Source organism: Dendrobates tinctorius, unplaced genomic scaffold (assembly GCF_039654945.1).
Source record: "Dendrobates tinctorius isolate UK_male_01 unplaced genomic scaffold, ASM3965494v1 ptg000133l, whole genome shotgun sequence".
Classification (NCBI taxonomy): domain Eukaryota; kingdom Metazoa; phylum Chordata; class Amphibia; order Anura; family Dendrobatidae; genus Dendrobates; species Dendrobates tinctorius.
In genome coordinates this window covers 44,367,771-44,391,177 of record NW_027361801.1, presented here as the reverse complement: position 1 = coordinate 44,391,177, position 23,407 = coordinate 44,367,771, and the positions used below count along the sequence as shown (strand labels likewise).

Here is a 23,407-nt window from a genome sequence, read left to right as displayed (position 1 = left end):
ATATGAGAGAACAGGTTTGGACCTGTTCACACAGGAGATGCCGGTATGGATATAGGCAGGAAGGAGTGGTATATGAGAGAACAGGTTTGGACCTGTTCATACAGGAGATATAGGTAGGCAGAGCCGCAGGAGTGCGGAGCAGGCAGAGCCGCAGGAGTGCGGAGCAGGCAGAGCCGCAGGAGTGCGGAGCAGGCAGAGCCGCAGGAGTGCGGAGCACAGATAAAGCTGCGAGGGTGCAGATGCACACACAGGGAGGACACAAGGAAAGATACGGCAGAGAAGGAACCACAAACAAGGAGACTGACAGACAGAGGTAAGACTGAGTTCAGACAGAGACACAGGGGCAAAGACACAAGGACCAGGATATTCTGAGACAGAGCACGGACAAGGTACAGGGAACAAGACTCAAGGGCCAGGATATTCTGCCTCCTGGCAGGCGGACAAGGTACAAAGCGAGACAGAGTATTCCTACAGAGAAGGAGATACACAGAACAGGGCCTGGCTAGTTCAGCAGCAAAGAGCTAACTGAGTTTAGACATTGCACAGGCAATGTTTCAGTGGGAGTGGTGAAACTAAATAGTCAAGGGCTCCAGGTGATTGGTCAGGGACAGATTACCCAGGTGCACCCAGACTGCATAAGAACCAGAGAGTTCAGGCGCCGCCCCCCTATACACACAGTCAGGAAGGAAACATGGAGAGCAAGCAGGAGAACAAGAGGCATAGCACATGGAGCTCAGGGCTGGCAACAGACAGATTTCACAGCATGGCTTGAAGCAGAAAGTAAGTTGGTGTGCGGGGGATGGGAGGCCATGCAGTGACGCCAGCAAGGTTGTTACAGGTACTTTCCGCAGGCTTCCAGCAGGTGGGGAATAGAGATGTCATTTTAGTCCCACCTGAATCCCCGGTTAAATTGCCAGATATATTTTCTGGTAACAAGGATGATTTCAGGGCATTTAAGGAGGGCTGTAAGCTTTTTTTTTCTTTGAGACCCCGCTCCTCTGGGGATGAGAAACAGAGGGTGGGGGTGGTGATGTCCCTGCTTAGGGGGTCCCCACAAGCCTGGGCATTCTCACTTTCCTCTTCTGCCCCTGAGAGAATGTCTGTGGATGCATTTTTTGAAGCCTTAGGGCTTATTTATGATGAGCCTGATAGAGTGCGGTTGGCTGAGGACAAAGTAATGAGTGTCTGTCAGGGGGAGCACTCGGCCGAATGGTTCTGTAGTGAATTCAGACGTTGGGCAGCGGAGATTTCCTGGAGTGATGCCGCCCTTCGGGGGCTGTTCCACAGAGGCCTGTGTGAACGTCTGAAGGATGCTTTGGCACTCCATCCTCCGCCTAACTCCCTGGAGGATGCCATGGTCCAAGCGGTTCGCATGGATCGCAGGCTGCGGGCTAGAGGCATTATGCAACGGGAATCGCCCTTATTCTTCAGTGGAGATGAGACCCAGACTCTTCCTATGGCTATGGAGGTGAGCGCTGTCACCTGTGAGGGAAAGGAAAGAAGACGCCGCCGGGAAAAGCAGTTGTGCTTCTATTGTGGGAAATCTGGACATTGGAAGAAGGACTGCCCCTCCTGTCCGTCATCCTCCAAGATGGCGGGAAACGACTAGGTCTGGGTAGTAATCGAGGAGGCTACCCAGACCTTCAGGTACAATTTTCCTCATGTGCAAAGATGGTGCTGCAGGTGGAACTGGAACTTGGTTATGGTCCTGTTCAGACTACTGCTTTTATTGACTGCGGTTCGGCTGTGAACCTGATTGATACCAAGGTTATGACTCTTAATAAGATAGGGACAGTCAGGCTTCATGATCCTGTTAAACTTGTGGCAATTGACTCATCTCCTCTTACCCAAGATGGTATCTGTTGCAGGTCTGAACTTTTTTCTCTAAAAGTGGGTTCCACTCATGTGGAGAAACTAAGTTGTCTGGTGCTAGATAATTTGCCTGCAGGACTGGTACTGGGGATGCCTTGGCTTCAACGCCATAATCCTACCATTGATTGGGTTACAGGGGAAATCACTCAATGGGGATGCAATAATAAATGTGGTAACCGGGGACATCTTGTTAACGCTGTTAAATCCGTGTCTGTGTCGTCTGTCGATCTGGAAGGTATTCCGGAGTACCTGAAAGATTTCGAAGACGTTTTTTCCGAAAGTGAGGCTGATGCGCTGCCACCACATAGACCCTATGATTGTGCCATTGATTTAGTACCCGGAGCCAAGTTACCTAAGGCTCGATTGTTCAATTTGTCTGGGCCTGAGCGCCAAGCCATGAAGGAGTACATAGCTGAGAGTCTCCGCAAAGGGCATATCAGGCCTTCTGTGTCACCTGTGGCAGCAGGGTTCTTCTTTGTGAAGAAAAAAGATGGTGGTTTGCGGCCGTGCCTCGACTTTCGGGAACTGAACAAGATAACGGTTAGGAACTCTACCCGCTTCCCCTCATCCCAGACTTATGTAACCAGTTAGCTGGGGCCCAATGGTTCTCCAAGTTAGATCTGTGGGGGGCCTACAATCTGATAAGGGTTCGGGAAGGGGACGAGTGGAAAACGGCATTCCTCACATCAGAAGGACTCTTTGAGAACCTGGTAATGCCATTTGGGTTAACTAATGCACCCGCTATTTTCCAAAATTTCATCAATGTTGTGTTTTCTGATCTGATAGGCCGTTTTGTTATTATTTATTTTGATGTTTTTTTGGTGTATTCCCCGGACAGTCAATCTCACTTGCAACATCTAAAGACAGTTCTCCAGAGACTCAGGGAGAACCAATTGTTCGCCAAATTGGAAAAATGTTCGTTTTTTGTACAGGAGCTGTCTTTTTTGGGGTTGATTGTGTCCTGTGAGGGGTTTCGTATGGATCCTAAGAAGGTGCTGGCGATCGCTGACTGGGTTCAGCCTCGAGATCTCAAGGGGCTCCAGCGCTTCTTAGGATTTGCGAACTATTACCGGAGATTCATTAAAGGTTTCTCACAAGTGGTGAAACCACTCACGGATCTTACCCAGAAGGGAGCTGATGTAAAAAATTGGTCTGTACTCGCTAAGGAATCCTTCTCAGCGATTAAGAAATGTTTTATGTCTGCCCCGGTGTTGGTGCAACCTGACCCGTCCAAACCATTCATTGTGGAGGTGGATGCTTCTGAAGTGGGGGTGGGGGCTGTGCTGTCCCGGGGTCCGGCCACCCTTACCAATCTCAAACCCTGTGCCTTCTTCTCCAAGAAGTTCTCTTCAGCTGAGAAAAACTATGATGTAGGCAATAGAGAACTTCTTGCGGTCAAGCTGGCGTTTGAGGAATGGATGCACTTTTTGGAAGGGGCGGCTCACCCTATCACGGTTGTCACGGATCACAAAAATTTGGCATACCTTGAATCTGCTAAGAGGCTTACTCCTAGACAGGCCCGTTGGTCACTTTTTTTTTCACGATTTCAGTTCTCAATTACTTTTCGACCGGGGTCCAAAAATGTTAAAGCGGATGCCCTATCCAGAAGTTTTGATCCAGTGTCTCCCCCTGAGCCGCCGTCCTCCATTCTTCCCCCAGGGGTGGTAGTGGCGGGGGTCTCAACTGAGTTGGAACAAGAAATCCTAAGGGCTCAAGCCCTAGCTCCGGCAACCAGGCCAAACGATAAACTGTTTGTTCCAGATTCATTGCGGCCTAGACTTCTGCAGGAGTTTCATGATTCTAGGCTGAGTGCTCATCCAGGTATCACGGCCACTAGAGAGGCAGTAGCCAGGGGTTTTTGGTGGCCTTCATTAAGGTCCGATGTCAAGGAATTTGTTTCTGCTTGTGACATATGTGCCCGTTCCAAAAGCTCGCATAACCGACCGGCTGGGGAACTCATACCTTTACCGGTTCCTGATAGGCCATGGACTCATCTTTCCATGGATTTTATTACCGGCCTTCCACCTTCCAGGGGCAATACCGTGATCTGGGTGGTGGTGGATAGGTTTTCTAAACAGGCCCATTTCATTCCCTTGGCAGCATTACCTTCAGCAGAAACGTTGTCAAGATTGTTTGTGCAGCATGTGGTCCGATTGCATGGGGTACCCCTGAATGTTGTGTCTGACAGAGGTGTGCAGTTTGTGGCCAAATTTTGGAGGGCGTTCTGTATGAAATTGGGCATCTCACTCTCCTTCTCGTCGGCATATCACCCGGAGAGTAATGGTCAGACAGAACGCACCAATCAATCCCTGGAACAAATTCTCAGGTGTCTGACCTCCGCCAGACAGGAGGATTGGTGTGATGCTTTACCGTTGGCTGAATTCGCTTTTAACAACCGGGTGAGTCAGTCCACCAACATGTCCCCATTCCTGATTAACTATGGCTTTAATCCGCATTTTGGGGAGTTTTCTCGGGTGGATTCCGGTTGTCCAGGAGCAGAGGGGTCCGTTCAACGGTTAAAAAACCTCTGGGCTGAAGTCCGGCGTTATATCTCTCGGTCCCAGGGGAGATACAAATATTTTGCGGACAAAAAGAGAGCCTCGGGAGACATGTTTCAGGTGGGAGAGAAGGTTTGGCTCTCCACGCGTAACATCAACTTAAAGGTACCATCAGTTAAGTTGGGACCAAAGTTCATTGGTCCGTACGAGATTATGGAGATAGTCAACCCTGTGGCTTATAGGTTGCGTCTCCCCGCCTCCTTAAAAATATCTAATGTGTTCCATAAGTCTCTGTTGAAACCAGCAGGATCTGTCAAAGAGAACTCTGAGACTGTTGTACCTCCAGTGCTGGTGGAGGGTCAATTGGAGTATGAGGTCGGACATATTGTGGACTCTCGGCGGGTGCGCCGCTCTTTGCAGTACCTAGTCCACTGGAAGGGATATGGACCAGAAGAGCGCTCATGGGTCCCTGCTCGCTCGGTACATGCAGATCGTCTGGTTCAGGCGTTCCATGCCAAGTACCCGGGGAAGCCTGGGGGTCCAGAGGCCCCCCGTTGAGAGGGGGTACTGTCATGATCCCAGTGCAGGTTTTTGAGCTGCACACCGGGGGTTAATGTCTGGAGCTCTGTGCAGTGTTTGACCTGCACACTTGGGGTTAATGATTGTGGCCTCTTTCTGGTTCTGGGAGAGCTTCATAAATCCCTGGGTAGCTTCAATCCCTGCCAGTTATACTTTTGCCTTTGGCCGAGTGTACTGTCCCCCGTGTGCCTGTTTGTTGCTATAGCTTGTTTATATGGTTCTGACCCGATTCTGTTTCCCGTTGTGAGTTTGCCTGTTGATTTTGTACTGCGTTATTATCTGTGTATGACCCATTGCCTGTGACCTGATTACTCTCTGCTCGCCCCTCTTGTACCTTGCAGCTATCTGTGTGTGACTCATTGGCTACGTCCTGACTATTCTCACTGTCTATGCCCCTTGGTAACTTTGTCTCGCAGTTACTCTGCTAGGAATTGTCTTGCAGCTCCTAGCTCTGTGGAGTTTAGGCCACGCCTCTAGCAGTCACGTGCTTCAGGTCCTGCGGGTGTGAAGTACACATCTACTCAGTTGCTGCCCGCTCCACAGGTAGCTTTGAGCACTGTTCGCTTTACTCAGGACACGCGCACTGGCTCAGTGAGCAAGTTCAGTGCGGTGTCTCTGACAATGATGGATAGTCACAAGCCATCAAACAAAGAAGAACTGCTTAATTTTTTGCGCCAGGAGCAGTGTGAAAGACTGGTGGAAAGCATGCCGAGACGCATGAAAGCTGATTAAAAATCATGGTTATTCCACAAAATATTGATTTCTGAACTCTTCCTGAGTTAAAACATTAGTATTGTTATTTCTAAATGATTATGAACTTGTTTTCTTTGCATTATTTGAGGTCTGAAAGCACTGGTTCTTTTTTTAATTTTGACCATTTCTCCTTTTCAGGAAAAAAAAAAAAAATTTATTGCTTGGAAATTTGGAGACATGTTGTCCGAAGTTTATAGAATAAAAGAACAATTTACATTTTACTCAAAAATATACCTATAAAGAGAAAAATCAGACAAACTGAACATTTGGAAGTGGTCTCTTAATTTTTGCCAGAGCTGTATATATAATTATTGGCCAGGAGGAATGTATCCAGAACCACAAGTAGTGCCTATTTGTTTGTACGCTGTATTCGGACATAGTATGAACCTTTCAGGAAAAGCAGAGATAAATACCATAGAATGGAAAGAAAAAGAAAAGAGTGAAGCCTAGGGCACCGTGGGCAATAGAATTCATGATTCACATGTATTTTCTGACTGTTACCACATGAATAAAACAATGCAACACAAGTAATATGGCTCAGCCACTTCTGCACCAGGAGGTGTGTTTTTGTCTTCTTTCTTCAAAGAGATCAACAAACAAACTCAAGTCTAAAGAAAATCCAGCTGCCTGATAAAAAGAACAGGAGCTGGACCAAATAAAATAGTTGATTCCTACTAGGTATTCAGTGTCAGGCAGCAGCTGCAAAAGCAAACAAGATTTTAGGGTGTATAAAAAGAAAGATAAAATCCTGCGATCCCAAGGAATTGTTAGCTCTCTGTGAGGCCACATCTAGAATATGGGATCCAGTTTTGGGTGACACATTTCAAAAGGATATTTAGAAGTTAGAGTCAGTCAAAGGTGGCATATGAGGCGAGGTTGGAAAAGTTGGGCTTGTTTAGCTTAGAAAAAAAAGACAATAAATACAAAGGACTGGCACATGACTTACCGTATATACTCGAGTATAAGCCGACCCGAGTATAAGCCGACCCCCCTAATTTTGCCACAAAAAACTGGGAAAACTTATTGACTCGAGTATAAGCCTAGGGTGGGAATGCTCCATAGATAATTCCCCCATATGGTGTACCCAGAAGAAGCTCCATAGATTATTCCCCCATATGCTGCCCCCATAAGAAGCTCCATAGATTGTTCCCCCATATACTGCCCCCATAAGAAGCTCCATAGATTGTTCCCCCATATACTGCCCCCACAAGAAGCTCCATAGATTGTTCCCCCATATACTGCCCCCATAAGAAGCTCCATAGATTATTCCCCCTTATGCTGCCCCCATAAGAAGCTCCATATTGTTCCCCCATATGCTGCCCCCATAAGAAGCTCCATAGATTGTTCCCCCATATACTGCCCCCATAAGAAGCTCCTTAGATTGTTCCCCCATATGCTGCCCCCATAAGAAGCTCCATATTGTTCCCCCATATGCTGCTCCCATAAGAAGCTCCATAGATTGTTCCCCCATATACTGCCCCCATAAGAAGCTCCTTAGATTGTTCCCCCATGTGCTGCCGCTGCTGCTGCATGTAAAAATAAAAAAAATGACATACTCACCTCTCCGTCGCTGGGTGTCAGATACTCTCCTGTCCTGCGTCCATGGCTGCTCACCGCTATCTGCCACGTCATCGGTCAGTGACGTTCAGAATGCAGGGGGCGCGGCGCGCACTAATCACGTCACCGCGCCCTCTGCTGTCTGAAGTCACTGACCAATGACAGACAGCAGCAAGCAGCCATGGATGCAGGACAGGTGAGTATCACTATACTTACCCGTCCTGACGCTGTCGCTTGAGCCCCCAGCTTCTCCGCGCTCTCTTCCTGTGTTCAGCGGTCATGTGATACCGCTCATTAAAACTCATGAATATGCGCATATTCATTGTTTTAATGAGCGGTACCACGTGACCGCTGAAGGCAGGAAGAGAGAGCGTGGAGAAGCTGGGGGCTCAAGAGAAAGCGTCAGGACGGGTAAGTATGACCTGACACCCCCGCCCCCCCTCCCCCTCCGACCCCCCGTGTATATGACTCGAGTATAAGCCGAGAGGGGGACTTTCAGCCCAAAAAAACGTGCTGAAAATCTCGGCTTATATTCGAGTATATACGGTATTCCTTCCACAGCTAAAGTACATTCATTACGTGTGGAGGAAAGGTGACCAGCAGCTATGCAGGAAAAGGTTCTTTACAGTAAGGGTATGTGCACATGCTGCGGATTCTACTGCGGATCCACAGCGGTTTTGGCCCTGCGGATCCGCAGCAGTTTCTGCTGCATTGTACAGTACCATTAAAATCAATGAAAAACAAAAAACGCTGTGCACATGCTGCGGATTTTTCAGCACGGATTTGCTGCGGTTTCTAATCCGCAGCATGTCTATTTGTACGGATTCCGCAGCGGTTTTACACCTGCTCCATTGTACAGGTGTCAAACCGCAGGATAATCCGCAGATAATCTGCAGGTCTTTTGACCTGCGGATTTTGCAAAATCCGTGCGGAAAAATCCACAGCACAATCCGCACCATGTGCACATAGCCTTAGAGCAGTTAGGAAAGAGTCAGATGGCCTTATAACTCAGACTCGAAAGGTTGAACGTGATGAACCTGTGTCTTTTTCCAACCTACGTAACTATGTAAATTGGGAAAAAAAGATGTAAGCCACTTAAGGATCTAAGGATGTCATATATTTTCACCCATCTGGTACCTTAGACCACCTATACAACCCTAGGTAACTGGCAAGCCGGAATTAAGTCCTTCACTACCTTTCATGCTATGCTCATACCGAGATTTTGAAGTGGTGAAAACCGGCAATTTTTTCACATGGAAACCACTTCAGAAAATGCAACCTTTTTTGAGGAGGGGGGGAGTTTTCAAAGGAGATTTGCATTTCCAGAAGCAGCTTTGAAAAAAAAAAATGTCCTGATGCATTTTTCACAGTCTCCTATTTTTGCAGCCATCCACTTTATCGTTCAGGTTTTTTTTTAGCATTTTCTTCTTTATGTTTTGGAAAACCTGGTGGAGAAAAACTGTGCATTTAGATTCTTTGAGGCAGATTAATCCTTAAATTTGATGTATGACGAGAAAGGCTGCAAAAAAACAAGAGCAACAGGAAAAAAAATACTGCTTTAAAAAAAAAATGTTTCCAGGAATTAACAACGGAATAAAATCCTTAGAAAAGGAAAATCATTTTCTGATGATGTTTTCCACTTGAAACATTTGGTTGTTTTTGAATGCCAGAAAATACTGTCTGAGGCCTCTTTCTCACGTCTGTATCTCCGGTACATGTGGTGACAGTTTTCACACATACCCGACATACATCACAGAAGGGGCTGGAGGCATATACATCACAAGAGCGGCTGGGGCATCTATACATTAAAGGAGGACCTGGGGCATCTATATGTGGCGCCCCTGAGGGTAAAGTCGCCACAGAGGTACTGCACCTCATCCAGAGATGTGGTATCCCACACTCAGGTAAGGAGGGAGCACCACCCAGGATGCCAACACATGCATGCAACACACACTAGTTCAGTCAGGGCACCTGGGTGTACCCTTCGGGAGGATGGCCTCATCCCAGGCTGGCTAAGAAAGGGTGTTGGTAGGTGAATGGGAAAGGTAGAGAAGGGGCGGAGCTTAGTGAGTGGTGTGAGAGAGGGCATCCAATCAGTGATAGTTAGTGGGAGGAGTTAGTGCTGAGGTAAGAAGACTGTTCTAGAAAGAGTCAGTCAATCGGTGGCGGAACAGCGGAGAGGCAGGACTGACGTAGGAAGATCGAGGGTTCGAGAAGCGTGAAGAACATCTGAAGGAAGCTCCTAGACAGGGAGAAGGGGTCCTTGGGGAACGGGAAGTGCGGAAGCCACTCTTGGGCCCGTATGCAGTACTGGAGGGACCAGGTCGCAGTGGGGGAGCCGGTCCTGAGACTAGTGGAGAACTGCAAGGCTCACCTAGCAAGCCAGAGGCTGAGCTGACTGTAAGTGCCTCAGCCACATCCAGAACTTTTCCTTGAAAAGGTAGCCATAGAGGATCCCGGGGCCTGACCCACGTCGCCCGACAAGGTCCGCGACTGCTGGCTTATGGACACTGGTTGTGAAGGCGCAAAGTAAAAGAAGTGACAATCAGCGCAGTGAGACGGCCAGAGGAAAGGCAAACATAAAAGGGAGTCCTGGAAAGGTGTCTCCCGATCTGCCTGGGAGTTGGCTGGACCCCTCACCCGAAGATCATGGCACCAAGGGGGCACCTGTGCATACAGGTTAACAGTGAGTAAAAACTTTGAAACTGCACCTAGCCATGTCCCTCGTGTCAATTGCGTCTCGCCTGCCCTACACCGCACACACCATCACCGTCACCGACTCGACCGTTACCATCTTGGCTGCCTGGGATAAAAGCTCTTCCTGTGGAGAGCTATAACAACTCAGCTGCATTATCATCAGTCCCGGAGGATCTGCTTTGCAGCGCTGGTCACCTCTGACCAGAAACCACAGGTGGCGTCACGACTTTATTTCCCTACCATTTGCCCATCATTTTCCCCATTACATCATCATCCTTCATTTGTCATCTTTTACTGGACGCCCAGGGCCACGGACCAGGTCACTGCCACCGTGACATCCCCTTTAAGAACCTGACCATCCCTGTACCGAGTAACCTAAGTAGGTGCTTTGGGAGTATACATCACAGGAGTGGCCAGAGGCATACACATCACAGGAGGGGCTGGAGGCATATACATCACAGGAGGGGCTGGGGCATCTATACATTACAGGAGGGGCTTTGGGAATATACATTACAAGAGAGGCTGGGGGTATATACATCACAGGAGGGGTTGGAGGCATATACGTCACAGAAGAGGCTAGATGGCATATACATCTTAGGAGGGGCTGGGGCATCTATACATAACAGGAGGGGCTTTGGGAATATACATCACATGAGGGACTGGGGGCATATACATCACAGGAGGGGCTGGGGACTTATACATCACAGGAGACCTAGAGCATATACATCACAGGATGGGCTGGGGGCATATACATCACAGGAGACGTGGGGCATATACAGCACAGGAGGGGCTGGTGGAATATATATCACAGGAGACATGCAGCAAATTCATCATAGAAGGGGCTTTGGAAGTCTACATCACAGGAGGGGCTTGAGGTATATACATCACAGGAGGGCCTGGGGGCATATATATCACAGGAAACATGGGGTATATACCTCACATGAGGGGATGGTGGCATGTACATCACAGAAGTGGCTGGGGACATATATATGTAAGGAGATGGACATGCTGCCCACATTCCCCTTGAAGACACATGGGTTGTTGTAATGTGTAATGCGTATTGTGACATGTGTTACTAGTGACGGTGCTGTAGGTTGCCCAAGAGTAGGGACAGTTAGGGTTAATAATTGTGACTAGTCCATAGTGAGAGGGGCTAAAGTGAAGTGACAGAGACATTTTCCTACCAGGAAGTTACATAGGGGCCAGATGCAGCAGAAGCAGACCAATGGTCTGTTAAGTAAATAGAGCCGCATGATGTGGGTGTCCCTGGAGTGAGTGGAGACTGAGGGAACAGATAGCGAGAGCTAGGAAAGAGGCAAGAGAAAGTGACAGAAAGTGTGAGTGGTTCTCAAAAGATGGGACCTGGGGCAGGAAACCTAGCAACGCAATACCAAGCTTGCAAGTCCAGGAGGTAACGGGACAGATCAGAGCAGGGAATGTGAGACAAAGAGAGTGCCCCGGGCAGTAGTTCCAAGGCGTCAGTCTGTAGAGAAGCTGAGTAAAGGCCATAGTTTCCACGTAGCTCTGCTAAGGGGTTTAGAATGCAGAACTGCAGGTTGAAGTACAGGACTCTCACTTACTGACTGTAATACCTTTGTTAGGGTTGAGGGAAGTACCTGAAATGTTGTGCTTTGTGGTGGTTACAACATAGGACTAAGTAAGGAAGGATACAGAAAATATAATATACTGTATATACTCGAGTATAAGCCGACCCGAGTATAAGCCGAGGCCCCTAATTTTGCCACAAAAAACTGGGAAAACTTATTGACTCGAGTATGAGCCTAGGGTGGAAAATGCAGTAACTACTGGTAAATTTCAAAAATAAAAGTAGATAGCAATAAAATTAAAATTAATTGAGACATCAGTAGGTTGAATTTTTTTGAATATCCATATTGAATCAGGAGCCCCATATAATGCTCCATACAGTTCATGGTGGGCCCCAAAAGATGCTCCATACAAAAATATGCCCCATATAATGCTGCAGAAAGGTTAATGGTGGCCCCATAAGATGCTCCATATTAATATATGCCCCATATAATGCTGCACAAAGGTTAATGATGGCCCCATAAGATGCTCCATATTAATATATGCCCCATATAATAATGCTCCTGCTGCTGCTGCGATTTAAAAAAAAAGACATACTCACCTCTCGCTGCCCGCTGCTCCTCAGAGTTGCTGGCTCTCTGCAGTGACTGTTCAGGTAGAGGGCGCGCACTAAACACGTCATCCAGGCCCGGATTGGCAATATAACCAACCGGGCATTTTCCCGCTGGGCCGCTGTCACGTGGGCCGCGGGTGGCCGCTTGCCAGCTGCTGCAGCCACTGTTGCTCCTGCCGCTGGCCCTCTGCGGGCACGGCGGTGATAGTTTCAAGTTCCTCCCGCACTGCTGGGAGATAAGCCGCCACGTCTCCCCCCCACGCACCCCATCCTCGCCTTAGCATGAGACCCCCTCCCCTCCGCAGCCACTCACAGCGTCGCACTCGCTTGCCTGCTCGCTCTGTTCGCAGGACCTGTGATGAGGTCACAGGAGGGGAGGAGTCAGGGGGTCACATGATCAGCAGGAGCCTTTGTCCAGACCCCCGATCATGTCACCCCTGACTCCGCCCCTCCTGTGACCTCATCACAGGTCCTGTGCGCTCAGCCTTGCCTCTACCATCTGCAAGACTCTGCTTTGCTGTTGTCATGGTACTGGTTGAGGTATGTATGTGTTGGGTCAGGATTTACAGTGTGGATGTAGCAGAGCTGTGTGTGTACGAGGTGTACGGAGCGGAACCGTGTGTGTACGAGGTGTACGGAGCGGAGCCCTGTGTGTACGAGGTGTACGGAGCGGAGCTGTGAGTGTACGAGGTGTACGGAGCAGAGCCCTGTGTGTACGAGGTGTACGGAGCGGAGCCGTGTGTGTACGAGGTGTACGGAGCGGAGCCGTGTGTACGAGGTGTACGGAGCGGAGCCGTGAGTGTACGAGGTGTACGGAGCGGAGCCGTGAGTGTACGAGGTGTACGGAGCGGAGCCCTGTGTGTACGAGGTGTACGGAGCGGAGCCGTGAGTGTACGAGGTGTACGGAGCGGAGCCGTGAGTGTACGAGGTGTACGGAGCGGAGCCGTGAGTGTACGAGGTGTACGGAGCGGAGCCCTGTGTGTACGAGGTGTACGGAGCGGAGCCGTGAGTGTACGAGGTGTACGGAGCGGAGCCCTGTGTGTACGAGGTGTACGGAGCGGAGCCGTGTGTGTACGAGGTGTACGGAGCGGAGCCGTGTGTACGAGGTGTACGGAGCGGAGCCGTGTGTACGAGGTGTACGGAGAGGAGCCGTGTGTACAAGATGTACGGAGCGGAGCCGTGTGTGTACGAGGTGTACAGAGAGGAGCCATGTGTACGAGGTGTACGGAGAGGAGCCGTGTGTACGAGATGTACGGAGCGGAGCCGTGTGTGTGTACGAGGTGGAGCCGTGTGTGTACGAGGTGTACTTAGAGGAGCCGTGTGTATGAGGTGTACGGAGCGGAGCCGTGTGTGTGTACGAGGTGGAGCCGTGTGTATGAGGTGTACGGAGCGGAGCCGTGTGTATGAGGTGTACGGAGCGGAGCCGTGTGTATGAGGTGTACGGAGCGGAGCCACGCATGTACGGAGCGGAGCCGTGTGTGTACGAGGTGTACGGAGAGGAGCCGCACGTGTACGAGGTGTACGGAGAGGAGCCGCACGTGTACGAGGTGTACGGAGAGGAGCCGTGTGTACGAGGTGTACGGAGAGGAGCCGTGTGTACGAGGTGTACGGAGCGGAGCCGCGCGTGTACGAGGTGTACGGAGAGGAGCCGCGCGTGTACGAGGTGTACGGAGAGGAGCCGCGCGTGTACGAGGTGTACGGAGAGGAGCCGCGCGTGTACGAGGTGTACGGAGAGGAGCCGTGTGTACGAGGTGTACGGAGCGGAGCCGTGTGTGTGTACGAGGTGTACGGAGAGGAGCCATGTGTACAAGATGTACGGAGCGGAGCCGTGTGTGTACGAGGTGTACAGAGAGGAGCCGTGTGTACGAGGTGTACGGAGAGGAGCCGCGCGTGTACGAGGTGTACGGAGAGGAGCCGTGTGTACGAGATGTACGGAGCGGAGCCGTGTGTGTGTACGAGGTGGAGCCGTGTGTGTACGAGGTGTACTTAGAGGAGCCGTGTGTATGAGGTGTACGGAGCGGAGCCGTGTGTATGAGGTGTACGGAGCGGAGCCGTGTGTGTACGAGGTGTACGGAGAGGAGCCGCACGTGTACGAGGTGTACGGAGAGGAGCCGCACGTGTACGAGGTGTATGGAGAGGAGCCGTGTGTACGAGGTGTACGGAGAGGAGCCGTGTGTACGAGGTGTACGGAGCGGAGCCGCGCGTGTACGAGGTGTACGGAGAGGAGCCGCGCGTGTACGAAGAGGAGCCGCGCGTGTACGAGGTGTACGGAGAGGAGCCGCGCGTGTACGAGGTGTACGGAGAGGAGCCGCGCGTGTACGAGGTGTACGGAGAGGAGCCGTGTGTACGAGGTGTACGGAGAGGAGCCGTGTGTACGAGATGTACGGAGCGGAGCCGTGTGTGTGTACGAGGTGTACGGAGAGGAGCCGTGTGTACAAGATGTACGGAGCGGAGCCGTGTGTGTACGAGGTGTACAGAGAGGAGCCGTGTGTACGAGGTGTACGGAGAGGAGCCGTGTGTACGAGATGTACGGAGCGGAGCCGTGTGTGTGTACGAGGTGGAGCCGTGTGTGTACGAGGTGTACTTAGAGGAGCCGTGTGTATGAGGTGTACGGAGCGGAGCCGTGTGTGTGTACGAGGTGGAGCCGTGTGTATGAGGTGTACGGAGCGGAGCCGTGTGTATGAGGTGTACGGAGCGGAGCCGTGTGTATGAGGTGTACGGAGCGGAGCCACGCATGTACGGAGCGGAGCCGTGTGTGTACGAGGTGTACGGAGAGGAGCCGCACGTGTACGAGGTGTACAGAGAGGAGCCGCACGTGTACGAGGTGTACAGAGAGGAGCCGCACGTGTACGAGGTGTACGGAGAGGAGCCGTGTGTACGAGGTGTACGGAGAGGAGCCGTGTGTACGAGGTGTACGGAGCGGAGCCGCGCGTGTACGAGGTGTACGGAGAGGAGCCGCGCGTGTACGAGGTGTACGGAGAGGAGCCGCGCGTGTACGAGGTGTACGGAGAGGAGCCGCGCGTGTACGAGGTGTACGGAGAGGAGCCGCGCGTGTACGAGGTGTACGGAGAGGAGCCAGGTGTACGGAGAGGAGCCGTGTGTACGAGATGTACGGAGCGGAGCCGTGTGTGTGTACGAGGTGTACGGAGAGGAGCCGTGTGTATGAGGTGTACGGAGAGGAGCCGTGTGTACGAGGTGTACGGAGAGGAGCCGTGTGTACGAGGTGTACGGAGAGGAGCCGCGCGTGTACGAGGTGTACGGAGAGGAGCCGCGCGTGTACGAGGTGTACGGAGAGGAGCCGCGCGTGTACGAGGTGTACGGAGAGGAGCCGCGCGTGTACGAGGTGTACGGAGAGGAGCCGCGCGTGTACGAGGTGTACGGAGAGGAGCCGCGCGTGTACGAGGTGTACGGAGAGGAGCCGCGCGTGTACGAGGTGTACGGAGAGGAGCCGTGTGTACGAGGTGTACGGAGAGGAGCCGTGTGTACGAGGTGTACGGAGAGGAGCCGTGTGTACGAGGTGTACGGAGAGGAGCCGCGCGTGTACGAGGTGTACGGAGCGGAGCCGCGCGTGTACGAGGTGTACGGAGCGGAGCCGAGCGTGTACGAGGTGTACGGAGCGGAGCCGAGCGTGTACGAGGTGTACGGAGCGGAGCCGTGTGTGTACGAGGTGTACGGAGCGGAGCCGTGTGTACGAGGTGTACGGAGCGGAGCCGTGAGTGTACGAGGTGTACGGAGTGGAGCCCTGTGTGTACGAGGTGTACGGAGAGGAGCCGCGCGTGTACGAAGAGGAGCCGCGCGTGTACGAGGTGTACGGAGAGGAGCCGCGCGTGTACGAGGTGTACGGAGAAGAGCCGCGCGTGTACGAGGTGTACGGAGAGGAGCCGCGCGTGTACGAAGAGGAGCCGCGCGTGTACGGAGAGGAGCCGCGCGTGTACGAAGTGTACGGAGAGGAGCCGTGTGTACGAGGTGTACGGAGAGGAGCCGTGTGTACGAGATGTACGGAGCGGAGCCGTGTGTGTGTACGAGGTGTACGGAGAGGAGCCGTGTGTATGAGGTGTACGGAGAGGAGCCGTGTGTACGAGGTGTGCGGAGAGGAGCCGTGTGTACGAGGTGTACGGAGAGGAGCCGTGTGTACGAGGTGTACGGAGAGGAGCCGTGTGTACGAGGTGTACGGAGAGGAGCCGTGTGTACGAGGTGTACGGAGAGGAGCCGCACGTGTACGGAGCGGAGCCGCGCGTGTACGAGGTGTACGGAGCGGAGCCGCGCGTGTACGAGGTGTACGGAGCGGAGCCGCGCGTGTACGAGGTGTACGGAGAGGAGCCACGCGTGTACGAGGTAGTCGGAGTGGAGCCGTGTGTATGGAGTGGAGCCATATGTGTACGGGATGTACGGAGAGGAGCCAAGTGTGTACAAAGCATACAAAGCGGGCTTTTCCCACGGACACAGGAGTACACGGCGGAGCCCCGAGGAGCATTTTAAAACACACACATGACGTTCCACCTGAAGTGATGTGCTGGAAGCTGACCGGAAATGAGAATTTCTTGAGGAGATTGTCACGGAACCAGGAATGCTTCAGATCCATCACCGTGTCCTCCTCCGACAGCGCAGACAGCAGGATCGCCTTGGAATCGGGGATGCCGGCCATGTGAGCGGATCATGATACGTCCTGCACCGGGAGGCTCAGGTGGGCACTACAATGGGAGCCGGGCTGCTATAGTATCTTTGTAGAATCTTTCTTTATTTCTTTCTCTCTTTCTCTGTTCTTTCATTCTCTGTTCTGTCTTTCCCTCATTTTCTTTCTCTCTCTGTTCTTTCTTTCTCTCTCTGTTCTTTCTTTCTCTCTCTGTTCTTTCTTTTTTCTCTCTGTTCTTTCTTCCCCTCTTTCTTTCTTTTTCTTTCCTCTCTTTCTCTCTGTTCTTTCTTTCTTTTCTTTACTTCTTTCTTTCTCTCTCTGTTCTTTCTTTCTTTCCCCTCTTTCTTTCTCTCTCTGTTCTTTCTCTGTCTCTCACTGTTCTTTCTTTGTCTCTTACTGTTCTTTCTTTCTTTCCCCTCTTTCTTTCTCTCTCTGTTCTTTCTCTATCTCTCACTGTTCTTTCTTTCTTTCCCCTTTCTTTCTCTCTCGGTTTTCTTTTTTCTCTCTCTCTCTGTTTTCTCTCTTCCTTAGTGCCAGTCAGTGTGCCCATAATGCCAGCCACTGTGCCCTCAGTACCAGTCAGTGTGATCAGCAGTGCTAAATGGGTGCGATTAGGTGTGTACATGGGTGTGACTAGTTGTGAAATGGGTGTGGCTGGGCGTGGGCAAAATTTGCTGCGGCGCGCTATGCGCGCCGCAGTCTTTGTCCATCTTTCCCTTCTTCAAAAGTTGTGAGGTATGATAGGGGCGGCTATGACCAGGGGGTCTGGTTGCCCAATAGAGAGCAGTTCTGCCAGGAATTCTGTTACCATGCGTACAAAAGGGGACAGAGATTTGGGAGGAGTACTGTACCTAAAAGCAATAAATAGGACTGAGCTGAAATACTGGGCACAGCTGTGACTACATGTTATATAGTCGTGTTAATCTCCTCTCACTTCTTGTAACCTACAAGTGTACAAAGATATTATATAGTCACCATGTGACTAGTGGGCCTGTGTAACTTCAAATGCCAGGGCTGAATTTTAGTCCCAGTCCGGCCCTGTACCCGAGACACGTACACACGTAGACCCATTCAAATGAATGGGTCTGTGCACATCAGTGTGTTTCCATGGACCGTGTGTCCGTGGGCAAAGCACGCTGACATGTCCATTTTTTGCTGTCAGCACGTACGGCAAAACGTCCCGCACACGAGCACACGGAGAACACATTCGTGTCCTCCATGTGACATGCTTCGGCACCAGGGAATAAACGCTACAGTAAGCGCTGTTCCCCAGCGGCAGGTGGTGATGCCGGCTGTCATTCTCTCCTGCCTACTCTGCCAGCAAGCGGAGAATGATGAGCGTTATATTAAAGTTCGAACGACAGCAGGTGAGGCTTTTGGGACTCTTACCCCCCATCATCCAACACCTGCTGCCGCTAATAACAGTGACAGTAGGTGCGGATGATCGGGGTATTCCACAGTCCCCACCTGCTGTCGTTCGGACTTTAACGCGCATCATTCTCCTCTGCTCGCTGGCAGAGCAGGGGAGAATGATGACAGCCGGTTTCAGCACCTGACACCGAGGAACAGCGCTTACTGTAGCGCTTCTTCCCCGGCAACTGTCCTTGTGGTACTAATGCTGCACATGTGTGCCACAAGTAGTACACACACGTACATGGATATCTCCGGTACTGGAAATAAACGGACATGTGAAAGAGGTCTGAATATGGTCTGACAGTTAGAAGATCTGCTTTAGATAAGTAACAAGCACTTTTTTATTTACACCTTCACAATCCCCCAAAAATATTTTAAGATTTTTCTTTTTCATTAATTAAAATCTTCAAAAGCCTGAGAGCCTAATTGTCTAACTTTATTATTATAATCTTTATTTATATTGTGCCAACATATTCCGCAGCGCTTTACAGTTTAACAGTTTCAAAACACAAGTCATAAGTAACAACGTTAACAATACAATAATTAAAGCAAAATAAGACGACCCTGCTCGTGAAAGCTTCCAATCTACAATGAGGTGGGGGAGATACAAAGTACAGGTGTGTATTTACAGTGATGTATTTACAATGAAGGTCCAGCCATCTTGAGGGAGTGAGGGATAGATGGAGATAGTGAATGGGCTACACACGCACACTTACACAAAGAATGACTTTGATTAGTGAACGTGATAGGCTGCTCTGAACAAATGTGTTTTGAGGGAGCACCTGAAACTATGCAAATTGTAGATAGTCCTGATTTCTTGGGGTAGAGCATTCCAGAGGATAGGAGCAGCACGGGAGAAGTCTTGGAGTCGGGAGTGGGAGGTACGGATTAGTGCAGAGGTTAGTCGAAAGTTGTTTGCAGAGCGCAGAGGTCGGTTAGGCCGATGGACAGAAATGAAGGAGGAGATGTAGGGGGGTGCTGCCCTGTGGAGAGCTTTGTGGGTGAGAACAAGTACTTTGAATTGGATCCTATAATGAATGGGCAGCCAATGTAAGGACTGGCGAAGAGCGGACGTGTCCGAGTACCGATTAGTCAGATAGATGACACTGGCTGCTGCATTAAGTATGGACTGGAGAGGGGATAGTCGAGTGACGAGGAGGCCAATCAATAGAGCGTTACAGTAATCCAGGCGGGAGTGGATCAATGCTACAGTGAGGGTTTTTGTTGTTTCCATGGTGAGAAAAGGGCGGATTCTAGAGATGTTCTTTAGGTGTAAGCGGCAAGAGATTGTATATGGGATGTGAAGGAGAGATTGGTGTCAAACATAACACCCAGACAGCGCGCCTGCTGCCAGGGTGTTATTGTGGTGCCACCCACAGAGAGGGAAATGTCAGATTTTGGGAGGTTAGTAGACGGCGGGAACAGAAGAAGTTCAGTTTTGGAGAGGTTGAGTTTCAGATAGAGAGCGGACATGATGTTGGACACTGCGGACAGACAGTCACTGGCGTTCTTTTGTACAGCGGGGGTAAGGTCGGGGGAAGACGTGTCAAGGGCAGATAGCACTGCCCCCCCCCCCCAGGAGGCAAGGACACCAACTACAAGTATGTGCAGGATTCTTACCCACCTTGGTGAGAGTCAGGAGTATGGCGCGGGTATGGCTAGACCAGCTCCAGGACCTGCGGGGAGGGCGGAGCGATAGTGAAGCGCCCGATGCCCGCAGGACCTGCGATCACGTGACCGCACGTCAGAGAACTGAGCCGAGCTCCCACAGCGCCGAGAGTAATACTGGTATAAAAGCGGCTCAGAGAAAATAACATTAGTCAGGCAAGCAATAAGGTCATACGCGGGGCGGGTGGCGAAGTACAGGAGGGATATTCAAAGAAGGTCAAGAACGTAGCCAAGGGTCATACACAGGACCGGCAGCGTGGTACACAATCAGCAGACAAGAGACGTTAACTGTGACAGGACCGAGTCAAGCACCAAACAGACAAACAATGATTGGCATGAAGCACAGACAAAGCAGGGTCAGGCACACTCAGCTAAGAGTATAAACGACAGGGGACGGCTCTACCATGAGGCTATAAGAACCCTCCCTGGAATCACAGAGAGGCTTTCCATGTTAACTCTTACACCACCTAACCTGACGTCTCAGTAAACCATGACAAGACGTATATAGTTGTGCGTCATCAGCATAAAGATGGTACTGAAAGCCAAATCTGCTGATGGTCTGTCCAATTGGGGCCGTGTAGAGAGAGAGAGAAGAAGGGGGCCAAGGACTGAGCCCTGAGGTACCCCGACAGCAAGAGGAAGAGGAGATGATGTGGAGCCAGGGAACAAAACACTGAAGGAGCGGTCAGAGAGATAGATAGAGAACCAGGAGAGAGCAGTGTCCTTAATGCCTAGTGACTGGAGCCTAGAGAGTAGGAGAGGATGGTCAACAGTGTCGAAAGCTGCAGAAAGGTCGAGAAGAATGAGCAGAGAGTGGTCACCATTACGTTTTGCTGTCAGAAGGTCATTGGTCACTTTGATGAGTGCAGTTTCAGTCGAATGTAGGGGGCGGAAGCTGGACTGTGAAGGGTCTAGAAGAGAGTGGAGAGGTAACTGGTAAGGCGGGAGTAAACTAGGCACTTCAAGAGTATAGAGATGAAGGGGAGACTGGTCTGTAGTTGTTTGTGCAGGATGGGTCGAGAGCGGGTTTCTTTAGTAATGGAGTAACGATGGCGTGTTTGAAGGAGGATGGGTAAATGCCCGAGGAGAGGGAGAGATTAAAGATTGTAGTTAGGTGAGTTGTGACGACTGGAGAGAGAGACTGGAGATGTGAGGGAATGGGGTCGGTAGTGCATGTAGTCGGACGAGAAGAAGAGAGGAGTATGGAGACGTCTTCTTCTGTGATGGGATCAAATGTGGAAAGTGAGCCAGGGGAGATGCAGGAAGGGATGGGAGTCACAACACTTGGTGGTTGGGAGCAGATTTCCTGACGGATATTATCTATTTTTTCTGTAAAGTGGGAGGCCAGGTCATCAGCACAAATGTCTGTGATAGGAGCTTGTGCTTTTGGCCTGAGGAGGGAGTGAAAAGTGTCAAAAAGTTTCTTGGGGTTGTTGGCTAGTGAGGAGATCAGGGTGGTGAAGTAGGTCTGTTTGGCGAGGTGAAGGGCAGCGTTATAGGTTCTTAACATAAATTTGAGGTGGATGAAGTCTTCTGGTGTGCAGGTTTTTCTCCATAGGTGTTCAGCACTCCTAGAGCATCGCTGGAGAAGTTGAGTTTGCGATGTGAGCCAAGGCTGTTTTACTCTGTGCTTGGAGGTTCTGAGGGTGAGGGGAGCTACTTGGTCAAGGGTGCTTCTAAGAGTGTCGTAGTGATGAACAGCCAGATCAGGACAGGAAAAAGAGGAGATTGGGGACAGTGATGAGTGTAGGGAATCTGAAAGTGTCTGAGGGTTAATGGCTTGTAGATTTCTGAATGTGTGGTAGGTAGGAGTGAGCTGGGGTGGGCGAAGATTTGTGAGCGTGAAGGAGAGAATGTTGTGGTCAGAGAGTGGAAGCGGTGAGTTATTTAGGTGGGAGATTGAACAGAGCTGGATGAAGACCAGATCAAGGGTATTACCGTCCTTTTGTGTCTCAGAGGTTGAAAGCTACGAGAGGCCTAGAGAGGTGGTTAGTGATAGAAGCTGGGATGCAGCTGTGGAAGTAGGGCTGTTAATGGGGATGTTGAAGTCTCCCAGGATGAGGGTTGGAAATTGTGAGGACATGAAGTGCGGCAGCCAGGCTGAAAAGTGGTCGAGGAAGTGGGTGGGTGAGCCTGGGAGCCGGTATATGACCGCTACTCTGAGGGAGAGGGGACAGAAGAGCCTGATGGTGTGGACCTCAAAAGAAGGGAATGAGAGTGATGGAACTGGGGGAACGACCTGGAAAGTGAATTTTCGGGCACAGGAGTATGCCGACTCCACCACCATGTCTGTTTGTGTGTCTCGGGGAATTAAAGAATTGTAAGCCACCATAGGAAATGGCAGCAGGAGAGACAGTGTCAGAATCCAGAATCCAGGTTTCAGTGAGGGCCAACAGATTAAGGCCGGTTTCACATTTGCGCTTTATGGCGCTGCGACGGCCTGCGCACGGCCGCCGCTAAGCCCCGCCCCCTGCCGGCTCCCTGCCCGCCCCATTCGGTCATCACCACCTACTAGCGCACATGGACGCTTGCGATCTGCGCACCCTATCTTTAGCATAGGGTGCGCAGATCGTACGCTAGCAGGATTTTGCCGTGCGCTGCGCACTTTTGAAGGTGCGCGACAAAATGCAACATGCTGCGTTCGGCGCACACGCGCGCACCTTCAAAAGTGTGCAGCGCACGGCAAAATCCTGCCAGCGCACAGCCAGCGCACGATCTGCGCACCCTATGCTAAAGATAGGGTGCGCAGATCTCAAGCGTCCATGTGCGCTAGTAGGCGGCGATGACCGGATGGGGTGGGCAGGGAGCCGGCAGGGGGCGGGGCTTAGCGGCGGCCATGCGCAGGCCGTCGCAGCGCCATAAAGCGCAAATGTGAAACCGGCCTAAGACAGTTGTTCAGAAAGTAGTTGTGCAGGAAAGGAAGCTTGTTACAAACAGACCGTGGATTCCAGAGCGCACAATTAAAAGATGGAGATGAGGGAGTGCAAGTAATATTAATAAGATTATTATGGTTTCGATATGAGGTAGGGTAGGGGTTGAGGTTGGGGGATGGTGGACCAGGGTTGGGGGAGATGTCACCTGAAATCAGTAGGAGTGGGAAGATAAAGAGCAAATAGTTGTTGGAATTGTAAGTAGTTTTTTTTCTGCGATGTGTTTGGGCAAGATGGGCTGAGGTTTCTCAGGAAGGTGAGGAGTGCATGGGTGCTGTACATGCGAGAGGGAAGTATAGAGGGTCTGATGTGTATGAGTCGTGATGGGGGGGATGAGGTGGTGAATGTGGATGGCAAGACAGCACAGGAGGATAGAAATAAAGCACATGGTTAAAGGGGAAAGCAAAGTGTGGGTTACCTGACTCCTGCCCTGACTAATGGCCATGTATAACTGCTGTTTTCTTGATGCTTTGCTTATGGGATGCTTGCGTGCTGCACCCCACACTGTGTGCTTCCCCTTAGGAACTACTACATATATAGGCCACACTACAGGGTCAGGAGAGAGGGATTGTGGGAGCTGGTTGGGGATAATTTGGCAGCTGAGACCAGCACACCAGGGGGTGGTTAGATGATCAAAGGCACTAGACCA

At 51.0% G+C, this 23,407-nt stretch overlaps 1 long non-coding RNA gene across 1 annotated transcript in view; it reads left to right on the top strand.

Annotated features, from left to right (window-relative positions):
- Positions 1 to 277: 277 nt before the first annotated feature.
- Positions 278 to 23,407, top strand: part of LOC141048225 (uncharacterized) — a 36,687-nt gene continuing 13,557 nt past the window's right edge. Inside the window, exon 1 of the long non-coding RNA XR_012220000.1 lies at positions 278 to 780. This is a non-coding gene — a long non-coding RNA (uncharacterized lncRNA). The remainder of the gene's footprint in view (positions 781 to 23,407) is intronic.